Genomic DNA, 7,050 nt, shown 5'->3' with positions numbered 1-7,050 from the left:
ATCTATCTATCTATCTATCTATCTATCTCCTATCTATCTATCTATCTATCTATCTATCTATCTCCTATCTATCTATCTCCTATCTATCTATCTATCTATCTATCTATCTATCTCCTATCTATCTATCTATCTATCTATCTATCTATCTATCTATCTCCTATCTATCTATCTATCTATCTATCTATCTCCTATCTATCTATCTATCTATCTATCTATCTGTCTCCTATCTATCTATCTATCTATCTATCTATCTATCTATCCCCTATCTATCTCTCTATCTACCTATCTATCTCCTATCTATTTATCTATCTATCTATCTATCTATCTATCTATCTATCTATCTCCTATCTATCTATCTATCTATCTATCTATCTATCATCTATCTATCTATCTATCTATCTATCTATCTATCTCCTATCTATCCATCTATCTCCTATCTATCTATCTATCTATCTATCTATCTATCTCCTATCTATCTATCTATCTATCTATCTATCTCCTATCTATCTATCTATCTATCTATCTCCTATCTATCTATCTATCTATCTGTCTCCTATCTATCTATCTATCTATCTATCTATCATCTATCTATCTATCTATCTCCTATCTATCTATCTCCTATCTATCTATCTATCTATCTATCTATCTATCTCCTATCTATCTATCTATCTATCTATCTATCTCCTATCTATCTATCTATCTCCTATCTATCTATCTATCTATCTATTTATCTGTCTCCTATCTATCTATCTATCTATCTATCTATCTATCTATCTCCTATCTATCTCTCTATCTACCTATCTATCTCCTATCTATTTATCTATCTATCTATCTATCTATCTATCTCCTATCTATCTATCTCCTATCTAGTATTTGGCATTGCCAAAGCTAGTAAAGTGGGTGGGTGGGGGGGGGAGTTGGGTTGGGTGGGTGGTGGGTATGGGGGGGGGGGGTCGGTTATAACAGTCCATGGAGTCTCATCTTCCTCTTCGTTGGTGACTGCTATATGGGGAGGTGGGGGTGGGGGTGGGTGGGGCGGGTGTTTTGGGATAAATATAACAGTCCGTGGAGTCTCATCTTCCTCTTGTTTGGTGACAGCTGGACACGTATTGGGCAGCGATCTCCACAGTGGCCTCTTCTTCTCCCAGTAGGATGTAGAGTTTCCTCTTCTCGTCTGCAGATATGAAGTCTGGGATGTGGGCAGAGAGTCTTTGGTAGTAGACGGCCCTCACAGCTGAGTATTTGGTGCAGTGTAGCAGGAAGTGGGTCTCGTCTTCTAGGACCCCCTGGTCACAGTGCTGGCACAGTCTCTTCTCCCGTGGCTTGTACGTCTGTCTGTATCGCCCCGTCTCTATCTCTAGGTTGTGGGCGCTCAGTCTGTATCGGCTCAGGGCTTGTCTGTGTTTGGGGTGGCGTATTCTCTCCAGGTAGGTGGCCATGGTGTAGTCCCTTTGTAGGGATTGGTACACGGTGAGTTTCTTGGAGTTATTTATTTCGTTTCTCCATTCTTCAATGTACCGCTCTCTGTTTGCCTCTGTGGTCGCCTTTATTTCGGCCTTGGTTATCATCTGTTGGAGTTTTTGGTTTGGTGGTTGGCTGCTGTTTGGTTGTTGAATGTCTGGTTTGCTTGGGTGGCTTAGCCATGCTTGGTGGTGGTAGGAGTCGGGCTTGCTCCCCTGGATGTGTGCCTGGAAAGCTAGCGCCCTCTTCTGTATGGTGAGCCATAGGGGGAGTCTGCCTAGCTCTGCCCTGCAGGCCATGTTGGTGGTGTTGCGATGGACATGGAGCAGGTATTTGCAGAACTCCAGGTGGAAGTTCTCTGTTGGGCTGGAATCCCACCTTGACTGGTCTGGGTAGGTGGCTGGGCCCCAAACCTCACTGCCATAGAGAAGGATCGGGGAGATGACAGCGTCAAATATCTTCAGCCAGACCCTCACCGGTGGTTTGAGGTGGTACAGTTGTCTTCTGATGGCGTAGAAGGTTCTGCAGGCTTTTGCTTTCAGGGTTTCTATTGCTGCTTTGAAGCTTCCTGATTGGCTGAGCTCCAGCCCCAGGTAGGTGTAGCTGTTGGTTTTCTCCAGTGTGGAGCCGTTCAGTGTGAATTGTGAGGTGGTGGAGGCTTTATTGTGGCCCTTCTTCTGAAATACCATGATTTTGGTCTTCTTCTGGTTGATGGGTAGGGCCCATGTGGTGCTGAATTTTTCCAGCACTGACAGGCTTTCTTGGAGGTCTTTCTCGGTGGGGGCCAGGAGTAGGAGGTCATCGGCGTATAGCAGGAACTTCACCTCTCGATTGTTCAGGGTGAGGCCTGGGGTTGATGAGGCCTCCAGGGCTGTAGCCAGTTCATTGATATAGATGTTGAAGAGCGTTGGGCTCAGGCTACAGCCTTGTCTGACCCCTCGGGCCTGTTGGAAGTATGCTGTCCTTTTCCCATTCACCTTCACACTGCACTGGTTTCCGGTGTAGGAGCTCTTGATGACGTCGTACGTTCTTCCTCCTATTCCACTCTCTAGGAGTTTTAGAAGTAGGCCTGGGTGCCATACTGAATCAAACGCCTTCTTAAAGTCTACGAAGCAGGCGAATATCTTGCCTCTTCTGGTGTTGTGGACGTGCGTCTTGATGAGGCTGTGCAGGGTGTAGATATGGTCTGTGGTGCGGTGGTTTGGCATGAACCCTGCTTGGCTCTTGCTGAGGACCCCGTGTTGTGTGAGGAAGATGAGGATTCTGTTATTGATGATGCTGTTGAACAGTTTCCCCAGCGTGCTGCTGACGCAGATCCCTCTGTAGTTGTTGGGGTCATATTGGTCCCCATTCTTGTAGATGGGGGTTATGAGCCTATCTATCTATCTATCTATCTATCTATCTATCTATCTATCTATCATCTATCTATCTATCTATCTCCTATCTATCTATCTCCTATCTATCTATCTATCTATCTATCTATCTCCTATCTATCTCTCTACCTATCTATCTCCTATCTATTTATCTATCTATCTATCTATCTATCTATCTCCTATCTATCTATCTATCTATCTATCTATCTATCTATCTATCTATCATCTATCTATCTATCTATCTATCTATCTATCTATCTCCTATCTATCTCCTATCTATCTATCTATCTATCTATCTATCTATCTCCTATCTATCTATCTATCTATCTATCTATCTCCTATCTATCTATCTATCTATCTCCTATCTATCTATCTATCTATCTATCTATCTATCTATCTATCTCCTATCTATCTATCTATCTATCTATCTATCTGTCTCCTATCTATCTATCTATCTATCTATCTCCTATCTATCTCTCTATCTACCTATCTATCTCCTATCTATTTATCTATCTATCTATCTATCTATCTCCTATCTATCTATCTCCTATCTATCTATCTATCTATCTATCTATCTATCTATCTATCTCCTATCTATCTATCTATCTCCTATCTATCTATCTATCTATCTATCTATCTCCTATCTATCTATCTATCTATCTATCTCCTATATATCTATCTATCTATCTATCTATCTATCTATCTCCTATCTATCTATCTATCTATCTATCTATCTATCTCCTATCTATTTATCTATCTATCTATCTCCTATCTATCTATCTATCTCCTATCTATCTATCTATCTATCTATCTATCTATCTATCTCCTATCTATCTATCTATCTATCTATCTCCTATCTATCTATCTATCTATCTATCTATCTATCTGTCTCCTATCTATCTATCTATCTATCTATCTCCTATCTATCTATCTATCTATCTATCTATCTATCTCCTATCTATCTATCTATCTATCTATCTATCTCCTATCTATCTATCTATCTATCTATCTGTCTCCTATCTATCTATCTATCTATCTATCTCCTATCTATCTATCTATCTATCTGTCTCCTATCTATCTATCTATCTATCTATCTATCTATCTATCTACCTATCTATCTCCTATCTATTTATCTATCTATCTATCTATCTATCTCCTATCTATCTATCTATCTATCTATCTATCTATCATCTATCTATCTATCTATCTATCTATCTCCTATCTATCCATCTATCTCCTATCCATCTATCTATCTATCTATCTATCTATCTATCTCCTATCTATTTATCTATCTATCTATCTCCTATCTATCTATCTCCTATCTATCTATCTATCTATCTATCTATCTATCTCCTATCTATCTATCTATCTATCTATCTATCTCCTATCTATCTCCTATCTATCTCTCTATCTACCTATCTATCTCCTATCTATTTATCTATCTATCTCCTATCTATCTATCTATCTATCTATCTATCTCCTATCTATCTATCTATCTATCTATCTATCTGTCTCCTATCTATCTATCTATCTATCTATCTATCTCCTATCTATCTATCTATCTATCTATCTATCTCCTATCTATCTATCTATCTATCTATCTCCTATCTATCTATCTATCTATCTATCTGTCTCCTATCTATCTATCTATCTATCTATCTATCTATCTATCCCCTATCTATCTCTCTATCTACCTATCTATCTCCTATCTATTTATCTATCTATCTATCTATCTATCTATCTCCTATCTATCTATCTATCTATCTATCTATCTATCTATCTATCTATCATCTATCTATCTATCTCCTATCTATCTCTCTATCTACCTATCTATCTCCTATCTATTTATCTATCTATCTATCTATCTATCTATCTCCTATCTATCTATCTATCTATCTATCTATCTATCATCTATCTATCTATCTATCTAGCTATCTCCTATCTATCTCTCTATCTACCTATCTATCTCCTATCTATTTATCTATCTATCTATCTATCTATCTATCTATCTATCTATCTATCTCCTATCTATCTATCTATCTATCTATCTATCTCCTATCTATCTATCTCCTATCTATCTATCTATCTATCTATCTATCCCCTATCTATCTCTCTATCTACCTATATATCTCCTATCTATTTATCTATCTATCTATCTATCTATCTATCTATCTCCTATCTATCTATCTATCTATCTATCTATCTATCTATCTATCATCTATCTATCTATCTATCTATCTATCTATCTATCTATCTCCTATCTATCCATCTATCTCCTATCTATCTATCTATCTATCTATCTCCTATCTATTTATCTATCTATCTCCTATCTATCTATCTATCTATCTCCTATCTATCTATCTATCTATCTATCTATCTATCTCCTATCTATCTATCTATCTATCTATCTCCTATCTATCTATCTATCTATCTATCTATCTGTCTCCTATCTATCTATCTATCTATCTATCTATCTATCTCCTATCTATCTATCTATCTATCTATCTATCTATCTCCTATCTATCTATCTATCTATCTATCTATCTATCTCCTATCTATCTATCTATCTATCTATCTATCTGTCTCCTATCTATCTATCTATCTATCTATCTATCTATCCCCTATCTATCTCTCTATCTACCTATCTATCTCCTATCTATTTATCTATCTATCTATCTATCTATCTATCTCCTATCTATCTATCTATCTATCTATCTATCTATCATCTATCTATCTATCTATCTATCTATCTATCTCCTATCTATCTCTCTATCTACCTATCTATCTCCTATCTATCTATCTATCTATCTATCTATCTATCTCCTATCTATCTATCTATCTATCTCCTATCTATCTATCTATCTATCTATCTATCTATCTATCTATCTCCTATCTATCTATCTATCTATCTATCTGTCTCCTATCTATCTATCTATCTATCTATCTCCTATCTATCTATCTATCTATCTATCTATCTATCTATCTCCTATCTATCTATCTATCTATCTATCTATCTCCTATCTATCTATCTATCTATCTATCATCTATCTATCTATCTATCTATCTATCTCCTATCTATCCATCTATCTCCTATCTATCTATCTATCTATCTATCTATCTATCTATCTATCTATCTCCTATCTATTTATCTATCTATCTATCTATCTCCTATCTATCTATCTCCTATCTATCTATCTATCTATCTCCTATCTATCTATCTATCTATCTATCTATCTCCTATCTATCTATCTATCTATCTATCTATCTCCTATCTATCTATCTATCTATCTATCTGTCTCCTATCTATCTATCTATCTATCTATCTATCTATCTATCTCCTATCTATCTATCTATCTATCTCCTATCTATCTATCTATCTATCTATCTATCTATCTCCTATCTATCTATCTATCTATCTGTCTCCTATCTATCTATCTATCTATCTATCTATCTATCCCCTATCTATCTCTCTATCTACCTATCTATCTCCTATCTATTTATCTATCTATCTATCTATCTATCTATCTCCTATCTATCTATCTATCTATCTATCATCTATCTATCTATCTCCTATCTATCTATCTATCTATCTATCTATCTATCTATCATCTATCTATCTCCTATCTATCTCTCTATCTACCTATCTATCTCCTATCTATTTATCTATCTATCTATCTATCTATCTATCTCCTATCTATCTATCTATCTATCTATCATCTATCTATCTATCTATCTATCTATCTCCTATCTATCTCTCTATCTACCTATCTATCTCCTATCTATCTATCTATCTATCTATCTATCTCCTATCTATCTATCTATCTATCTATCTATCTATCTCCTATCTATCTATCTCCTATCTATCTATCTATCTATCTATCTATCTATCTCCTATCTATCTATCTATCTATCTATCTATCTATCTCCTATCTATCTATCTATCTATCTATCTATCTATCTCCTATCTATCTATCTATCTATCTATCTGTCTCCTATCTATCTATCTATCTATCTATCTCCTATCTATCTATCTATCTATCTATCTATCTCCTATCTATCTATCTATCTATCTATCTCCTATCTATCTATCTATCTATCTATCTATCTATCTATCTATCTGTCTCCTATCTATCTATCTATCTATCTATCCCCTATCTATCTCTCTATCTACCTATCTATCTCCTATCTATTTATCTATCTATCTATCTATCTATCT

The sequence above is a fragment of the Leptodactylus fuscus genome, chromosome 6, assembly GCF_031893055.1.
Source record: "Leptodactylus fuscus isolate aLepFus1 chromosome 6, aLepFus1.hap2, whole genome shotgun sequence".
In the NCBI taxonomy this organism is placed as follows: Eukaryota; Metazoa; Chordata; class Amphibia; order Anura; family Leptodactylidae; genus Leptodactylus; species Leptodactylus fuscus.
The sequence above is the reverse complement of the archived record's forward strand: the minus strand, read 5'-3'. Positions refer to the sequence as shown.